The 20,984-nt window shown below is 39.0% G+C and overlaps 1 long non-coding RNA gene across 2 annotated transcripts in view; it reads right to left on the bottom strand.

The window, feature by feature from the left end:
• Positions 1 to 268: 268 nt before the first annotated feature.
• Positions 269 to 20,984, bottom strand: part of LOC122172299 (uncharacterized) — a 61,847-nt gene continuing 41,131 nt past the window's right edge. For both annotated transcript variants that reach the window (XR_006172478.2, XR_006172482.2), the window contains one exon: positions 269 to 634. This is a non-coding gene — a long non-coding RNA (uncharacterized LOC122172299). The remainder of the gene's footprint in view (positions 635 to 20,984) is intronic.

Here is a 20,984-nt window from a genome sequence, read left to right on the forward strand (position 1 = left end):
CAGAACTGGAAGGCTATAACAATGGACAAATGGGTGCTAGATATCATCCACTTTGGCTATGCAGTTGCATTTCTTTCTCTACCTCCTCCAAAACCCCCTTCCTGACCCCAATTCAGGGACCACTCTCATGAGGAGCTCCTCTGACAGGAGGTAGACTCTCTCCTTGAGCGAGGAGCTATAGTACATGTGCCACTTCAGCATCAAGGGAAAGAGTTCTACTCCAACTATTTCAAACCCAAGAAAAAAGGAGGATAGAGGCCCATTCAGCTAAATATTTTTATTCTCAAATTAATGGTTATCTTGGCATCACTAATTCCTTCCTTGAGAAAAGATACATGGTTTGTAGTTATAGACATGAAAGATCCTTACTTTCATGTGGACATTACCCAGCTCACAGAAGACTTCTCACATTTCTGATAGGACCGGAACACTATCAGTTCAAGGTACTCTCATTTGGTCTGGCTGTGGCACCAAGGGTCTTCATGAAAGTCTTCTCAGTGGTTGCAGCACAGATGAGACAAAATGGCTACACCATATTCCCATACTTGGACAACTTGCTTCTAAGTGATGGATTCCATGTGGAAGTTCAGTCAGCAACCTTGTCCTTGCTCCACCTCCTGGCATTCTTGGGAATCTGTGTAAACATGGAAAAGTGTACTCTGACTCTCACAAAGCTCATAGACTTTATTGGGGTGATCCTTCCTTTTTGCAGACAGATTCCATGACATGACCTGTCTGATAAACCAAGCCACTCACAAACCCCAAGTAACAGTCCACATCTCTCTTTCTTACATAGTGCTGTTCACCAGGCAGCATCTCTGTTGTCTGCAAGCCTGGCTCCAGTAGATATATATGGCAGACAGGCACAGCATGAATATCATAGTTACAATCCCCATCAATATCAGGGCTTCACTCACCTGGTGGATGAACTTGAATGTGTGCATTGGAGGCCTTTTTCTACCACCCACACTTGTCATGATGATAATCCTGGACACATCCCTCAGAGGCTGGGGAGACCACATGGGCAATCACATGGCACAAGTCATGTGGACACCTCAAGAGGCCAGGATGCATATCAGTCTCTTGCAATTTAGAGCAGTCCGATGGATCTGCAAAGCATTCCTACCACTTATATGATCCCGACAGGTCCAGAAAATGTCAGGCATCATGATTACTTTTTTCCATATAAACAAACAAGGAGGGACAAAATCCCTCGCAATGTGCACAGAGGCAATCAATTTATGGAACTGGTGCATCCTGAACCACATCACAACTTCTGCAATGTACCACACAGATGCTCAGAGCTTGCTGGCAGCCTCAGCAGCATTTTGCCACTGATCATGAGTGAGCATTGTACAATTCAGTGCTGATTAACCTCTTCACTCAGTGGGGAATGCCCCAACTTGAGACCTCTTCATCTCCCAGATAAACAAGAAGTTCAATGTATATTGTTTCAGAGCAGCACAAAGTCAAGACTCCAGGTATAATGTCCTCCTACTGTCCTGGACAGGCCACTAGAGATATGCCTTCCCTCCTTCCCACTACTTTCCCAGGTTCTATGGAAGATTTGTCACAACAAAGCACTAGTCATTATCATTGCACCCAATTGATCCAGACAATTCTGGTTTCTGGACCTCCTAAAAATGTCAACCCATCATCTCATCAGAATTCAGTCTTTCCCAGACCTTCTAACTCAGGAGAATGGTAGGAGCCGACATCCCAACCCAGATTCTCTTCACATCACAGCTTGGCATTTGGATGGGCATCAGACTTCGAGACCTCATGTTTGGAGGCCATTCAAATTATCTTCAATCAGAGCAGGAAAGATTCTACCAGGAAATGTTATCTAGTCAAATGGAAGCATTTCTCTACCTGGGTGCAACAGAACCAATTATCATCAAGACTGTCATGCTGTCTGGAGAGGCTCACAACTGTGAGTGCGTATCTCAGGGCAGACTGTCAGAAACAGGGCAGACAGCCCAAGCCGGTGGTATGTTCTATAATTATGTTTCACCAAGCCAGTGACAAATGTAAACTCCTGGATCACTATACCAGTCTTACCATAGAGTCACAGACAGTCCTCTTAGCCTCTCAGGTCTATCTTGCCATCCAGACAAACTGGACTTGTGATTAAAGGTCACAAACCAAAAAATCATACCACATCAGGTTGTTCCCAGTCCCAGCCTCAGATCAGTTGGTAATTCAGATCTTATCCCAAAAAAACAACGCTGGTAGGCAATTCTACAGTAAACTAAGTAAAGGTTTATTAGCTAAGAAAAAGGAAATCAGAGTTATTGAGAGGTTAAAGCAGGTAAAATGTATGCTCAGGTGAGTCTCAGTCTATAATTCCAAATGGTGGCAGTGATGTAATAAACTTTTCCAGATTCCCAAAAGTCTTTTCAGAGTACCCAAATTGTCTCTTGGAGGTCTCCACTTTGCATCTGATACACTTTTCTGTAAGACTCCAAACAGTTCATAGCGTCGTCTCACAGAAAACAAGCTGACAGTGTCACTACTAGGGCTGTCAATTAATCACAGTTAACTCACACGATTGACAAAAAAATTAATTGTGATTAATTTCACTGTTAAACAATAGAATACCAATTGAAATGTATTAAATATTTTTGGATGTTTTTCAACATTTTCAAATATATTGATTTATATTACAACACAGCATACAAAGTGTATAGTGCTCACTTTATATTATTATTATTTTTATAACAAATATTTGCACTGTGAAAATGATAAACAAAAGAAATAGTTGTGAGACTCTGTACCTCAGGGGGACACCCTGCACCCCTATGTTTATCCTTATAATATGATTGTGTGGTATCTAATTGATGCACTGAGCATGGCTGTTACAGTGATGTTATACTTTGTAATTTCATGTATGTAGTTATGAGGCTGAAAATGTGTCCTCATGGCTTAAAACAAGGCCAGGCAAAAGTCTCCAGGAGCATAGGGACAGTTCACACCTCATCAGGGCAGGTATGGGACAAACCCAGCCCAGCCTCACAGGAACAAAGGGCACTGGCCTAGGCAGCAACAAAGGATCTGTTGGACTCTCGAGTGAGTCACCCCCCTTCCCTTGGTCAGTTTGGGACTACAATGAGGCAATGCTCACCTGACTCTGAGGGTGGGGGCGGGCAAAGCCAAGAGGGAAGAAAGGACATGATAAAAGGGAGAGGTGTTTGCTAATCTCTCTCTCTACCACCTCCATCTATAGACACCACTACCAAGCGACTGAAGCGCTGATCAAAGGGGAGAGCCTGGCTGAAGGGGAACCAGCCAGCCTGTGATGAGACGCGTCTAAGTTTGTAAGGATACTGAAAGTGTTAAGATCAGCTTAGAATGTGTTTTTCTTTTATTTCATTTGACCAAATCTGACTTCTTGTGCTTTGACTTTTAATCACTTAAAATCTATCTTTTGTAGTTAATAACTTGTTTGTTTATTCTACCTGAAGCAGTGCGTTTGGTTTGAAGCATGTCAGAGACTCCCCTTGGGATAACAAACCTAGTACATATCAATTTCTTTGTTAAATTGATGAACTCATATAAGCTTGCAGCTTCCAGCAGACATAACTGGACACTGCAAGATGGACATTCCTAGGGTTGTGTCTGGGATTGGAGATATTGGCAAGAGTCATTTGGTTGCACAATCCAAGCAGTGGCTGACCAAAAGTGCTCACTCACATAGCTGGGAGCAGCTTACCTGCTAGAGGCTGTGCAGGAACAGCCCAGGAGTGGGGGTTCTCACAGCAGAGCAGGTAAGGCTGGTTCCCAGAGTCGAGGATTGGCATAACCTAGCAGATCACAAGTCCAGATAACACCAGGGGAATGTCACAATAGTATTTTTCAATTAATCTCATACAAGTACTGTAGTGCAATCTCTTTATCCTGAAAGTGTAACTTACAACTGCAGATATTTTTGTTACATAACTGCTCTCAAAAACAAAACAATGTAAAATTTTAGAGCTACAAGTCCTACTTCTTGTTCATCCAATTGCTAAGACAAACAAGTTTGTTTACATTTACAAGAGATGCTGCTGCCTGCTTCTTATTTACAATGTCATCTGAAAGTGAGAACGGGCGTTCACATGGTACTTTTGTAGCTGGCGTTGAAAGGTACTTACATGCCAGATATGCTAAACATTCATATGCCCCTTCCATGCTTTGGCCACCATGCCAGAGGACATGCTTCCATGCTGATAATGCTTGTTAAAAAATAATGCGTTAATTAAATTTGTGACTGAACTCCTTGGGGGAGAACTGTATGTCTTTGGCTCTGTTTTACCCGCATTCTGCCATATATTTCATGTTATAGCTGTCTCGGATGATGACCCAGCACATGTTCATTTTAAGAACACTTTCACAGCAGATTTGACAAAACGCAAAGAAGATACCAATGTGAAATTTCTAAAAATAGCTATAGCACTTGACCCAAGATTTAAGAATCAGAAGTGCCTTTGAAAATCTGAGAGGGACAAGGTGCAGAGCATGCTTTCAGAAGTCTTAAAAGAGCAACACTCAGATGCAGAAACTGTAGAACCCGAACCACCAAAAAAGAAAATCAACCTTCTGCTGGTGGCAGCTGACTCAGATGATGAAAATGAACATGCATTGGTCCACTCTGCTTTGGATTGTTATCGAGCAGAACCCGTCATCTGCATGGACGCATGTCCTATGGAATGGTGGTTGAAGATGAAGGGACATATGAATCTTTAACGCATCGGGCACGTAAATATCTTGTAACTCCAGCTACAACAGTGCCATGCAAATGCCTGTTCTCACTTTCAGGTGACAATGTAAACAAGAAGTGGGCAGCATTATCTCCTGTAAATTGTAACCAAATTTGGTTGTCTGAGCAATTGGCTGAAGTAGAACTGAGTGGACTTGTAGGCTCTACAGTTTTACATTGAAAAATAAAACAATGCAGTTATTTTTTATACATAATTCTACATTTGTAAATTCAACTTTCATGATAAAGAGATTGCACTACAGTACTTGTATGAGGTGAATTGAAAAATACTATTTCTTTTGTTTTTACAGTGCAAATATTTGTAATAAAAAATAAATATGAAGTGAGCACTATACACTTTGTATTCTGTGTTGTAATTGAAATCAATATATTTGAAAATGTAGAAAACATCCAAAAATGTTTAAAAAATGGTATTCCATTATTGTTTAACAGCGCAATTAATCATGTGATTAATCACAAATAATTTTTTAATCGCCTGACAGCCCTAGTAACTACCCATGTCAGTTTTTCCTTAGATGACCGTCTTTGACTTCCCATCATCACACACACTGACTAATTCCTTTGAAATTAGTGCCACGTGACTGCCCATGTGGTTTCCCAAGCATCTGAGAGATGTGTCCATAAAGTTCTTTATTTGCATTCCACAAGGCCTCTTCCTGTTTGATGCATTATTTAGTTACAGTGGTATACACAATGTAAATGTTTTCTATTACATTATAACAGGATACAGATAAATGAAAACAATGCAACTAACATCTCATTAGTTTTTATGAAGTTTAAACTCCAAATACACTCTCATACATTTAACAATTACTTTGTTAAATACTAATACACAAGTGAACTGACCTGGGGATTTGGCATGAATTGGCACTTGGTCTGTCAGCATCACAAAAGCCAGCAGGTATTTCTGCTATTTTAAATTACTTCCTTACTTTCAAGACATCAGGTATTTCTATTAGCTCAGGGCAGGACTACCAGCCAGAAATCAATGAATTTCATCCTCCAGTAGATGGCCATTCTATTTTTTACTCATCTGGTAACAGTTGGATTCCAAAAGGGTCCGACTAGGCTCTTCCCACCAGTAGTGAAGTCAATGCTGCAGTGGGACCTCAATCTTGTACTTTTAATATTTACTGTGCCACCTTTTGAACTGCCAGGAAGATGGGTGAGCTGGATACTCTCCTGGCCAACCCACGTTAAACTATATTTCATTAAGAGAAAGTATCCCTTCACCTCCACCCGAAATTCATCCCAAAGGTAATTTACGAGTTCCATATAAACATTCTATTCACTTATTGGTATTCTTCCTGCAGCTCATGCCTCCAGAGAGAAAAGGAAACTTCATTCTCTTGACGTCAGACGAGCATTGTGTTCTACATGCAAAGGATGAAACCATTTAGAAAATCACCTAGACTCTCTGTTGCTATAGCAGAGGGAGCACAGGGACAAAGCATATCTGCTCGGAGACTCTCTATGTGGATTTCTGCTTGTATCCTCCTTTGCTATCAGCTGGCACATCTTTCTTCTGGATGGCGTGAAGGCCCATTCTAATAGAGCGCAGGTGACCTCAGTATCATTTCTTCAAGAACTGCCTATTCTGGATATTTGTAAGGGGACAGCCTGGAGTTCCATCCACACTTTCACAAAGCATTATGCTTAGTCCAATCTTCATCTGCAGAGTCAGCCTTTGGAATTGCAGTGTCATAGACATCTATACCTGCATCTATACCACCTGCATTTGTGCACTCTCCTCCAAACTGAAAACTTACTTGACAGTCACCCTCATTTGGAATACATATAGGGAACAGCATTCAAGAAGAAATGGAGGTTATTTACCTGTGTAACTGGAAGTTCTTCAAGACATGTGATCCCTATCTGTATTCCAATACCCACCTTCCTTCCCCTCTGCTTTGGATCATGACTGGATTCGCAGTAGCGAAGGAAGTGAAGAGGCAGCCAGTTCGCACTTCCCCTTATATCCTTGGTGCTGAGCACAGGGAGAGCCAGGGTGCTGGCATGGACCAATGGACACTATTTGCAAGATTTTCCAATCTCAGGTGTATGGTGCACATGTATACCCACATATGGAATACAGATAAGGACCACAAAACTTTCAGTTACTGGTAAGTAACCTTCATATTTCACCCATGATGCCTTTTTAATGTTAAATTAGTTTGGGGGGTCAAGTGTTTCCCAAATTTCTGTAAAACCACATTCAGATTTATTTCTTTCAGTCTTATTTTGCAGCCCATCCCTCTCATTCCCCCCCCCAGACATACACACACAACACAACACACACACACACCAAGGTGAATGTGTTATAAATAAACTTTCTATGCTGCTTCTCCCACCATATGCATGAACAATGATGTGGCTTTTCCTCTGATTATATAGCCATTAAGTAAATCACAATCATTGTTCAAATTATTTTCCATTATGCCACAAAATTCTCTGTGAAGTTTAAATGAGAATATGGTCCACTTGCTTATTTTGTCTGAGTTTTAATCAGTCTGGTACCAAACTATATTTAGGAGGCAGCCATGTTGAGTGTTTCTGTTATTATTCGTTATTTGAGTTACACAACAAGTAAAGGAACATTATCTCCACTAGGTAGAACTCTTTTACTACCATAATTATTTCATTATCATAAGAACTATTCATGAAGTAAGGTACTATTCTGTATGAGTAAGGGTGGCAGAATGTAGTGAAAAGTTTATGTGCCCTCCAGAATAAATTACTGCAACATGTTCTGATTGTACCTGCCCTTGAGGACCACTCAAAGAGCCTGATTCTCTTTTATACGAGAGCCATTTTACACCACTCTGGCAGTGAAAGAATTATACTTTGTTGTGAAACCAGACTGTCCTACCAATACGTATGTGTAGCTTTTCTTAACTCAAACAATGAATGCAAATTCTCTGCCATAGTTCAGCAATTTCAAATTTGTTGGAACAAATTCATTCCTGTTGTAATTCCACTGAAGGGAAAGAAATTAAATCAGGGAAGAATTTGGCCCACCATGCTTAGGTGGGTTCTACAGAAGAATATGTGCAATATGTATAGACCAATGGCCCATAGGGTCTGGGTATCCTACAAAAGTTATGTGGGATACTTCAAAGGAGGATACCGATAGGCACTAAGCTATGCAATTCTATCATTGGGGTACTGATGAAGAGTGGCAGGAGAGTATGTACTTGACCCCAGTGAGGTTTAGATTTTAGCTATAAAATACTATAAAATCTATAATACTACAAAATGGTTTAATGTAGAAGAATAGAAGGAAAAAACTACTGAAGCATGAACAATACGCGTAGGGACAATTATTGACTGAGAGGAGCTAAGCTTCTTTTTCCACTTTATTTTCCCACTACTATTGTTTTATCTGGTTTTATGTTACTGAACATTGATTTCTTTGTTCAAAACGTTAAAAATTGAGTTCTTCAAATTACTTTTTCCCCAAATGTTTTGGGAGAAAACAGAACCTGAATCAGAATCAACACCTATCCGAGATCATGTGCACTTCTGTAGTTAGATATGGTTCCAGCTATAGGATGTGATAAACCTGAATTTAGGACCACATGGTCTAAAAATCAAAATTCTAGCATGTCTTCTTCATCCCACAACACACAACAATCCTGTCTATGATCTCTCTGATAAAGCTGTAAATTCTGGGTTAATAAAAGAGTGCTGTTCTTTCAAAGGAAATGTTAAGTCACTGGAGCACCATATATCCCCCTTCATCTTAGCTTCCCCAGCTTCTACTTGCTAAATATTGTGCTAAAATGCCTACTTAATCTATAGCCTTCTATTTAGGCTATGACCTTGTTCAGCCACTGCTTATCCTGAAAGAAGACATATAGGAGTTACCATATCACAAGCTTTTCTTCAAACTTAAATACACAAATGTTTTGGCTATCTTATTTTCAATCAAATATACTGTGTACCCCTAATTGGTCACAGTAAAACAACTCTCTTATATCTTTTCTTTTCTTTAAAAAAAGTTTGAAATCATGAGTGATTTCTTCAGTAGATTGATACAAAAATACAAATTTATTTGGCTGATTGCTTCTGCTTTGTGTCTCGATTAATTTATGACATTCCCTTATCTTTGAAGTTAGTTTTAAACTTAACATGCAAAATTACATAGCGTTTTTTCTCAGGTCTGTATATGAATATGGAAGAATATGATAGTTAACTCTTTACTGTCAAACCATTCACAATGAGCAATTCAAAGATTATTAACATTTACACTCTGGATTGCAAGGCACATTCCCAGCAGTATCTATTAGAGTTCAATATAAATCAATACTATTGTAAAATATTTCATAAAGTCTTTCTTTCAACTGCCTACTAATGTGAGGAATTCATCTAGCTTCCATGTTAGACAAGAAAATCAAATGTATTCTGTACAATTCTAATACAGTTTCCTGTCATTTAAAAATGGTGGTAAGATTGTTCTTTGTGCAACATAAACATGATAACCTCTGTGCATTTGATACTTATAGGCAGCCACCTAACCACAGAAAATCAGATTAGATATCCACAGCAAATTTATTTAGCCCATGTGACCACATATTTACCCTTTCAAAGGACTATTTGATTGTTTAGCCTTATATAGATGAAATGTGTGAATTTTATCATTTAATTTAAGAATGTTTCACCATTATTATAAAAGAATTATTTGAAAGAGTAAGAGTAGAAATATTGCATGCTAAGGGCAAAATAAATTAATGTTGCCTATAGTGGGTTGTCCAACACAGAGTCAAGCATGAAAAATACATGCTTACTTATATTTCTGTTCATCTGTTAGGCTAACAGTTAGGCAACCTGAAAGAATCATTATAAGCAGATGCAGTACAGGGATGTTGCTTCAGAAACAATAATTCAGTGCATTGAAAAAGGTCTCTTCTAATAAATAGAAGAATCAAACAACAACTAAAGGAAACTAACCTTTTTATTTTGTACATACCTAAGTCCCTATTTTCCTATTTTCCCTCCTTTGTTTTCCTCAATGTAACCTTGACACTAATTATGTGAGTTAAAATATGGGTGCAAACCAGTCTTCTAATTTTTTAGTGGCACGTGAAGCAGTTTGCATTGTTCCAAGAACACTAAAGAAAACTGTTGACACTATATTTGATGGAAATGAGTGCTTGATTCCTATCAGAAGACCCTAGTATTGCCATCCATTTACTCAAGGTAACTAGTAGGAGTTAACCATGATTCATAATATCAGGAGCACAGCAATTCTTTCACAAGTTCAGGCAAAAAAGAGGGTGGTGGTGGTTTTTTTTACATTATGGATAATAATTTATCTTGATTTTGGCATCTTGTTGAGCAGCAGGTAATGCTGAACTATGATCCAGAATTTTACATCAAATGCTATAGACTAGATATTAATTAATTCTTATAAAGTGGGGCAATAGACTTTACAGTTGAAAATGGTTAACAAATTAATTTATGTTAATTTGATGATATACACAAGTGAATAATATTTATCAAAGCAAAAAATTTTAAATGCATTTCAATATATAGGATAAGCACTTTAGCTTACAAAAAAATCATCAAAATATAAAGCATGGTGCTTAAGTAAACTTTTCTACAGGTTTATTGTAAGCCTTTCCTTTTATCTCAGATTTGACAGGAATTCAGAACTTAATCAGCCTAGGGTTCAGGGCTGGAATCGTTTTCTACTAATCGGGTACCTGACCCAGTATTCTTTGCACTTCCAGAACTCCCATTTACTTAAATGCATATTTTAGCTGTGATAGAAATTCCAAATCAGGTTTGTTTCTTCCAGGTCTCACAATTCTAATAAAACTGTATTATTCCATGAAAACTACTATTGGTGAATGATTATCTGACGTTAACAAATAATGTAGTTACTTCTTTGAAACAGACAGTAAAACCCTGTTTTCAACTGTAAACATCAACAGAAAATGTTTTAAAACTTGAAGTTATTTCACCAAGATCATATCCCTTATATTCTTGTAATTTTTACAATTTGAATTAGGGTAAAAAAAAAAACTGTTGCAAAGATTTGCTGACCCATTTCTCTATTTAAATTTTCATCAAATTGTTAAAAAGAAATCTGCATTTCATTTGAGTGTGAGCACTGTGCACAGTGTCATCTCTAATGGAAAAGTCAGGTCATTTACTCAGGTAAGATGCACTTACTGCTGAAAAAAACATGATGATTTGTCTCCTTTTATTATATATTATTCTGATAATGCTAAATAATTAAGTTATTTAGAACCTAGGAACCTGTGACATTATGAAAGTAAACAGAGATGTTAATAGGAAAGGATTTGGAATACTTTTGCTTAGATTTTTACGATCCCTAAAGATTTCACAAAAGATGTTAACGTTAAAAAGACATCATAAAATCATTTTCAAAGCTCTCAAAGCTTCATTTGATTAAAGGTGGAAACAATTTGGATTATTTTGAAAGTAGACTATGGTAGTAGAAGAGAAACACGTGATTTCATTACACAGCAACATACATTTCCAGTTGTTTTGCAGCTGCGGAAACTGAAGAGGTTATTTCACTGTACACATTTATAATAATAGTATTGGAGAAAATCAGACTTTGCAATTTACATACAGAAATTTAGTGCTGTCATAGAATCACAAAAGAAAGATGAAAGAGACTGATAAGGTCATCCAGTCCATCTCCCTGCTGGTTCAGGATGGATTGTTCCCTATGACATTTTTGCTAGTCCTTCGTCTATCTAATTTTAAATATCCCAAGAGATACTATCTACTTATTTTGGGAAACTGTTCCACAGACTGAAGCATCTCACTATCAGCATATTAGTCAAACTTTTTTTTTGTTTGTTTTTCTTACTTTCATCCAAACTATACATATTTAGCTTTTTTACTCTTTACTTATAAATCAATTTCACTCCCTCCACCCTCAGCCTGATAATGTTTGCTATTCTTTTCTGAGCTGCCTCCAATATATTTTTGGTAATGTGAAATCCAGAATTTAATACAATATTCCAATTATGCTCACCAAAGTAGGACAGAGAAAGACTGCTCCAAGACAGAAAACAAACAGTAGGAATAAAAGGTACATTTTCAATACGGTAAAGGGTCAAAAATGCTATTCATCAAGGATCCACACTAGGATGTTGTCTATGGATGCTTTGGATATATTGGGAGAAGCTCTAACCACAACCTATTCTTTGGATCCTTGTCTTTCCACTAGGGTTACCATACTTAACAAATAAAAAAAGAGGACCCTCCACGGGGTCCTGGCGCCGCCCATTTCCCACCCAGCCCCACCCAACTCCGCCCTTTCCCCGCCCCAATCCCGCCCCCTCCTCCCTCCCACTCCCAGCCACACGGAAAGGGCTGCCCGAGCGCTACCAGCTTCATGGTTTGCTGGGCAGCCCCCAGACCCTGCGCCCCCGGCCGGCGCTTCCCCAGTGCAGCTGGAGCCCGGGAGGGTAAGCGCCCAGCCAGGGGCGCAGGGTCTGGAGGCTGCCCGGCAAACTGTGAAGCCGGTAGCGCTTAGGCTTCGGGCAGCCCCCTTGCCTCCGGACCCTGCACCCCAAGACGAGCACTTCCCCTCCCGGTCTCCGGTGCTGCAGGGTCCGGAGGCAAGGGGGCTGCCTGAAGCCCATAGCGCTCGGGCAGCTCGGCTCTTAAAGAGAGCCGAAGAGTCAGGGGAGGAGCAGAGCCGCCGTGGGAGGGGAAGTGCCTGGCCGGCATTTTCCTGGACATGTTCGGCTTTTTGGCAATTCCCCCCGGACGGGGGTTTGAGTGCCGAAAAGCTGGACATGTCTGGGAAAAACCGGACGTATGGTAACCCTACTTTCCACACTGGTGAAGGCCAGTGGGAAAGTAATGGGCCTTCTGGAAGTGGAGATTGTCAGAGCCTTACCTTTGAGAAGAACAGGGTGCTCTGAGAGAAGCTTGTGTCTAGCCTCTGCTCCAAAATCCATGTATTGGTCCTGACATTCAGTCTAATTATTGAACAGTGTTCCATTTTCAGATCAATTATGGAGAAGATTGTGATGAGATAACTTTCACAGTATCTGGATACCTCCTATTTCCTTGATATTTGGCAACTAGGATTCTGATCTGGATATGACAAAGAGACTACTCTCATTGCATTGACTGAAGATCTTCTCCTAGTTATGGATAAAAAACAAGGGTAAAAATTTAAAAAATACCTAAGTGACTGAGGAGCCTGAATTTCATTTTTAAATGTGACATAGGCACTTAAAACCAGATACTTAAAGGCACACCTCTACCCCGATATAATGCGACCCAATATAACACAAATTTGGATATAACGCGGTAAAGCAGTGCTGCGGGGGGGGGGGGGGCAGGGCTGCGCACTCCGGCGGATCAAAGCAAGTTCGATATAACGCAGTTTCATGTATAACGCGGTAAGATTTTTTGACTCCCAAGGACAGCGTTATATCGGGGTAGAGGTGTATTTGAATGCCTGAAGGTGCAGATAAGAGCTTAGTGGGGTTTTCAAAAGTACTTAAGCACCTAAATCCCATTGATTTTGCAGATAAGATTTAGGCTCCTACGTAGAACTGGTCAAATATTTTTCATTAAGGTTTTCTCTCTCTTGCTCTCTCTCTGTTGAAAAAGGTCAAAACAGAAATGTTTCAATTTCAACAAAATTTCCTCATGCCCAGGATAGGATTGCTGGTTACAGAGAGATCCCACCCAGCCCCACAACATCCAGTAGCTGGGTAGTTTGGGCAACCATCTGTGATGTGAGAAAGAAAAAAAAACAGGTTCATCTCACTGCTCCAAGCAGGGATTTGAACCTGGGCATCCCCACACCCAGGGTATTCACTGTCCTGTAGTGAAGTAGCCACTCTCTTCCACAACATTTTTTTGGAAGGTCTTATTTTTGTTCTGATATCTGAGAGGAACAAAACCAATTTTTTAAACCTCAAAAATTTTCATGAAATGGAATTGCTATTTTCCAGCCAGCCCTACTCCTAAGCTCTTTTGAAATATTTACATTTTAAAATATTAAGTCTATCAGCTGCCTTTGATACCACAGATCCTGAGTTGATATCAACAGATTTTGGTCCACGGCACTGGATAAGGATGCTTTTCTATAGCTTTTTTTCCTTTCTGATTGAAGAAGTCTAGAGGGTAGCACTGAGCAATTGCCAACCTGTTGTCATGACTAGATGTGAGTGAGTTGAGCTCTATCTTGAGAAGACAAAAGGTGATGATGGTTGGCTGGAGAAAACAATTGGAGGATTTGGCTGAGGTTATATTGGCCCTTGTTTGACAGCATATATTCATCAGAGGTAATGAAGTTCACTACTTGGGAGTTAGGTTCCCAGCTGTTTTTACATGGTCAAATAGCAACAGTGACCAGAACTACTTTTTTCTATCTATATCTGGTCAAGCTGTTGCAACCTTCCCCCTCACATGCACACCACAGTTCATGCTTCAGTCATCTCTAGACTGCACTGCTGTATTTCACTCTATCAGGGGCCACAACTTAAACCTATCTACAGAGGGAAGGTAGTGCATAAATCAGCAATTTACTTACTGAGTGAACATCTACACTGCAATAAAAGACCTGTGGAACAGCTGCAGCTGGCACACGCTAGCTGCTTCAGGGTCATGGGACTAAGAGTTGCAATGCAGAAGTTCAGACTCGAACTGAAGTGCGGGCTCTGAAAACATGCCAGTGGGGAGGATCTCAAGGCCCGACTCCAGCCTGAGCCCAAACAGCTACACTACAGTTTTTAGCCCTACAGCACAAACCCAAGTCAATTGCCTGGGCTTTGAGACTCGGCGCAGTGGGATTGTTATTGCAGTGTAGACTTACCCTAAGTGGTCAATGTGAGCATGACTCCTGGCTACCCTTTGGATGCTAAGTGGTGTTTAAGGTGCTGGTTTTGATCTATGCAGCCCTAACTTGTCTGGGACTCTCCTATCTGAGAGACCACCTGTTCCCTGGTGACCTTCCATTTAAAAGAGAAGGGTTTCCTGGCAGAATTTTCTCAGTGAAGGTGCCTTGACTTTGGAATTCACTTCCTCCCTACGTCCAAAATAACCAGAGACTGTTGGCTTCTGGGCATGCTGTAAAGTCCATCTGTTAGAACAGGTGTGTGAAGAGGGCTGAGGTGGTTGTCAGAGGTGGTTGTGAGAGGGGAGGGATTTTTGGCTTTGCTTGGTGGGAGGTTCTGATTTTGAGTATATGAGTTGACTGGTGATTGTTACAGGAGATGAGACAAGAAATATGCTTCTGTTTTCGTTTGTAATTATTTTTGCATTGTTTCATAATTTGTGTTAACAGTATCTGGAGGTATGGGAGCGCTTTTAAATTCAGAAAAATAAATAAACAATCCATATATTTATTAGTGATTTGGAAAAGGAGGGGAATAATGAGGTGGCAAATTTGCAGAAGGCACAAAATAATTTAGATTAGTCAACGCTCAAAAAGCCCATGTGGAATGCCAGAGGTGCTTAACAAGAATGGAGAATTGGCCAGTTTGTTGACAGAGTAAATCCAGTGATAACAAATTCAAGGCAACATACACTGGAAAGTGATAAAGCCAGAATGATCTAAACTGTTCATGCATCTTAGTGAGTTCTAAATGAACTGTAGCCACTTTGGGGGAAATCTAGATGTCATTGTAGACAACTCAGTTAAAACATCTGCTAAATGTACAGTCCAAAGCCTTCAAAATAATAGAATGTATAAAAATAGGGCATGAAATAATACTGAAAACTCCTGGTGAAGGAGGAGCGATTATGTGACAGAACAGGTCGTGCTGGTTGGGGGAGTGGAGAAAAAGTGTAGAATCAACTGAAGTAAAAACCTTAAATGAACCAAACTGTACTATAGAATCTCTATGGGTAGTAATTCCATGCTCTAATAATAAGAATATAGCAGAAGGGATATATTACCGACCACCTGACCAGGATGGTGACAGTGACTGTGAAATGCTCAGGGAGTTTAGAGAGACTATTAAAATAAAAAAAACTCAATAATAATGTGGGATTTCAACTATCCCCATATTGACTGGGTACGTCACCTCAGGACAGGATGCAGAGATAAAGTTTCTTGACACCTTAAATGACTGCTTCTTGGAACCCATAAAAAGAGAGACGATTCTTGATTTAGTCCTAAGTGGAGCACAGGATCTGGTCCAAGAGCTGAATATAGCTGGACCGCTTGGTAATAGTGACCATAATATAATTAAATTTAACATCCCTATGGCAGGGAAAACACCACAGCAGCCCAACACTGTAGCATTTAATTTCAGAAAGGGGGACTACCCAAAAATGAGGAAGTTAGTTAAATAGAAATTAAAAGGTACAGTGCCAAAAGTGAAATCCCTGCAAGCATTTTAAAGACACCATAATAGAGGCTTAACTTAAATGTATATCTCAAATTTGAAAACATAGTAAAAGAACAAAAAAAGTGCCACCATGGCTAAACAACAAAGTAAAAGAAGCAGTGAGAGGCAAAAAGGCATTCTTTAAAAAGTGGAAGTTAAATCCTAGTGAGGAAAATAGAAAGGAACATATACTCTGGCAAGTGAAGTATAAAAATATAATTAGAAAGGCCAAAAAAGAATTTGAAGAACAGCTAGCCAAAGACTCAAAAAGTAATAGCAAAAAAAAAATTAAGTATATCAGGAGCAGGAAGCCTGCTAAACAACCAGTGTGGCAACTGGACAATCAAGATGCTAAAGGAGCACTCAAGGATGATAAGGACATTGTGGAGAAACTAAATGAATTCTTTGCATCAGTTTTTTTTTCAAACAAAGCACAGTCTGTGGAACTCTTTGCCTGAGGATGTTGTGAAGGCCAAGACTATAACAGGGTTTGAAAAAGAACTAGATAAGTTCATGGACGATAAGTCCATCCATGGCTATTAGCCAGGATGGGCAGGGATGGTGTCCCTAGTCTCTGCTTGCCAGAAGCTGGGAATGGGCTGGGAAGGGGATGGATCACTTGATTACCTGTTCTGTTCATTCCTTCTGGGGCCCCTGCATTGGCCACTGTCAGAAGATAGGTTACCGGGCTAGATGGACCTTTGGTCTGACCCAATATGGCCATTCTTATGTAATGCTATTATGCAATGAGATTCATCAAGTTTTGTAACCACTCAGTTTTGTTAATATTATTCTTGCCCTACCTTCCCTCTCCATCCTATTGTTCGTGAACACCAAATTTTAATGTCTTATTTTGAAATCAGATTCTAATATCTCCAGGGCAAGAACTATGTCGTGCTACAAGTTTTTATAGTAGGTCATACAAAGGGGTCTGATGCTGACTGTGGCTTTTGGGTATTATCAAAATAAAAATAAATAATAATTCCAACCAATGTTATGCCCTCATCCTGAATACTGTGCTTATTTCTGGTCAACTCATCTCAAAAAAGATATAGCAGAAATGCAAGGAGTTCACAGAAGGGAAATGTGCTATCTAATAAAAAAATAAATAATATAATTTCATGTGGAGATTTAAAATACTGGGGTTTAGAAGAAAACTTGTAAGATATAAATAAAATAGTGAATGGTAAAGAGAAGGTAAATTATGAGTTCTTATTCACCATATCAGGACAGAAGAACCAGGAGACACTCAATAAAATTGAAAGAAAACCAATTTAAAAATTATACAAAACCTTTCCCCCTGTAATGCATAGATAACCTGTTGAATTCATTGCTACAAAATGTCACCAATGCCAAAAGCTTAGTAGAATATTTTTTTAAAGAATTAGACACATTTCACAATAAGTACATCCCCAATAAGAAGTAGATAGAATAAAAATGCATAAGGAATATAAACTTTCATATTTCAGGGCATAAACCAAACAGTGCCTGAAGGGTATTAAATGAAATCTTTTTCTATGAGCAAATTATTCCATGACTGTCCACTACAGATATTGGCAACTGTCATAGACAAGTTACTGGATTGGTTGAACTACTGGTCTGATCTGTTATGGGATTTCCTATATTTCTTTGTAGTTCAACTTCTATACATAAAGCCCAAAATTTCACCAGATTGTGTTGCTACCCATATTGCATTGCATATTTGTGTTTAATTTGCTGTAAACCATTACCCACGGTCTCCTGTAAGCATTCTTGCTTCTCTGTTTTCTCCTTCCCATTTAATGTGTCAGTATATTTTTCCAGAGATGAATTAACTTCATTTTCCCATTATATGTCTTAGAATTTTCAGTTTTACTTTATATAACAGTGTTTGAAAAGAATTTTTCTAAGACCAGCATATGCTCTGATTATTATACATCACTACTAGCAAAATGGCATTATGCACCTTATTAGGATAGCGGTTTAAACTTTTGATTGAAAGGTTAAAAGACTTCAGTCACAATTAAATGCTTCACTTATTTTGCTAACTTATATAAAAGATATATTTTTTCATATTTCCTAACACATGAGATTGGGAATATTGAATTCATAGCACCTGTCTTCTGGCAGTTTGAATATCAGAAATCTGTTCATTTTTTTCCCCTTGAGTTTGTTGATAAAAGTCTGAGGAGGAGTCATTTTCACTCAACTAAGCAGTTATGATAGTTTGAAAAAAAAAAAAGTGCCTATAAAACTGCTTTGTTCTCAAACTGCAATGTCACTCATTACAATATGAGGTACTGTGAAGTCCCTAGTTAACATCTCGTGCACTTAAAGTTTGAGTGTAAATATGAAGTCAAATTCTTGGTCCCATTGTAGTGTCGTGGAAAAACGACCACGCATTGTGTTTGGATCAGAATCGCCTGAGGCCTCTTTATTTTCATGCATGCACGGGGGGTACCAGCGAACTGGCAATCCCCCCGACTACAGATTTTCAAATAGCTTATATAGCATAAAACCGCAATTAGGTAATGCATACTTTCTTATCAACATTGCCATATTTGGAATACATTCCTCACATACTTTCATGCCAACATTATTGCCATATTTGGAATACATTCCCCAAAAAAGGGAATATAGCTTAGCAAGCTTTCCTGTTTTTCACAGTCTGCCCTTTGTGGTTCCCAAGCTTCCCCCAAAACTATTAGTGAGCCGTTATGAATCATAGGCCTTGTGATTATAGATAGTTCTGCTTTTGTACTTTTCCTTCACCCTGCCTCTAAGAACCCCTCTTCTCCAATAAACTTAACTAATGTTCAGGTCTGAACCAAAGTTCAGGCCCGAGCCAACTAAAATTCAGGCCCTAGCAAATTTTTCCCCCACAGTAGAAAGCCCTGACAATTGTGGCTATCTGGGGGCAAACAGAAAGAGATTTGTTCAAAACATTTATCTAAACAGCTAGCTGCCATATATATTGTGAAGAGCAAAACAAGTTTAAACATTAATAGCTAAATCTTCACATCTAATCTGTGGGCCACAAATCAGATAAACAGCTCAAATTAAGGATTTTCTTGAGTGCAATGCAGAAATGTTACTATACAAGATGTTTCCATTCTCTAAAGGTGGGTTTACTCTGGCTTCACACTACCTCCAGGATGGAGTAAGCATGTTTCTAAAATGGGATGTGCTGTGCCAAAAAGGAATGATTTTAGTCAAACATACCTCAACCAATGATTTTACTATCCTTACAGTGTGTGAAATGAAGACTAGTTCAGGCAGAATAGTTATTTCTCCCCTTAAGTGTAATAACGAATACACATCAGCCTCCTCACATGTGGAGTCATTGGGCAGATAGATTGAGGTAAGGTATAGGTTAATGAAAAAGACTTCATGCAAACCTTAGCACTCAATAACATAATAAAGATCTGAGACATGAATTTAAGTTCTGATATTGGTGGCTCTTTCACTTTTAGATATGTGCAAGTGGCAAGAGCACTGTTTCATTAGTACTTCACTTGCTCGCTTTTTCTGTGGATGGCCATTTTCACCTTTCTTTTCACTTTTTTTCTTCCTGAAATGATTCATTATTTAGACTTCAAGCTTTTCAAGGCCATGACTGTCTTTTGCTCTATGTTTGTACAGTGCCTGGCACAAAAGAGCCCAGATCTCAGGTTAGGCACTATTGTAATAAATAGTAAAACTAAATAATGATAATATTTTATTTTCTTGTGTTTATTTTCATCATTGTAGTTAATTTTAAAAGAACAATTGGCTTATTTGGATCTGAAGAAAAAGAATCATAGCAAGGTGACTAATGATAAAAAAAAGGGATATCTTTATGGGATATCTTTGAAGAGTTCCTTTTTGGAAGAGCAAAGTGCTCAAATGGCAGCAGTTGCAAAGGAGGATCCTGTCTTTGGTTGAAAAGGAAGAAAATCAGAAAAAGAAGTCTAAAATGCCTGTATAAGGAAAAGATAAGAACTGATGAAAAAGATGGGGGTTTAGAAGGTTACAGCAGTGTTTTTACAGCAAAGGCACTGAAAAAAGTCTTAAGTAAAAATCCACTTTCTTAACTCAAATTGGAAAAGAGACATTTTCAGTCCTGAAAGATTTGTTTCTTTCAAGAATTTTCTACAATAGACTGGAGGAGTTGCTGAATTACTTAAAAATCTGTACATATCCAAAGGAAATGTACTTAGGGCTATAAGTTTCACTTTGGAAAACAAAGAGATGGAGAAAATATATTGAAATTTTGTCTAGTCTGGAAAGCTGTGCATGTCCTCTTCTTTTAGTTATTATTAGCAAAGCCCTCAGAGATCATTTTCTATTTGTGATCAGAAATCCAGAATTAAGGGACTGTCTGATGAATCTTGTTTACAAACAGAACCCATTTGAGAAGGGTTTACAAACAGAACTCATTTGAGACTATTGTTTACAAACAGAACCCCTTTGTCTGGCTGGACTCAACTCCTGTAAAATATTCACTCCTCATTGAATATTATGCAGGAGTTGAGTCCAGCTAGAGAAGTGGGGCAGTTAGAGGGAACACCTTTGTGATGTAAAGGAAGGAAGGACCAGTCCATATGCAAGGAAGACAAGAGTCATCACACCAAGGAAGAGATCAATAGGTGGAAGGGACCTATGTTGTAATTCCTTGGGAGCATCACATAAATCAGATGATTATTTTTTGTTTTCTTTTTAATAAGATGAATTGCTGGAGCTGGGGTAAGATAGGCTATGTAGCTTGTGCCACAGTTCAGGCAACTGCACCTGTATTCCCCCTCTACAGTCTAGCAAGGGCACCCATATTAGGCTTACAGCTCCACGGCTATTGTCTCATTTGGGTGGAGACCCGCGTCTCTCTCTTTCTCTTCTGACCAGGGGTATTTCCAGGCTGAACAGTT

The sequence above is a fragment of the Chrysemys picta genome, chromosome 2 (genome assembly GCF_011386835.1).
Source record: "Chrysemys picta bellii isolate R12L10 chromosome 2, ASM1138683v2, whole genome shotgun sequence".
NCBI classification, from domain to species: Eukaryota; Metazoa; Chordata; order Testudines; family Emydidae; genus Chrysemys; species Chrysemys picta.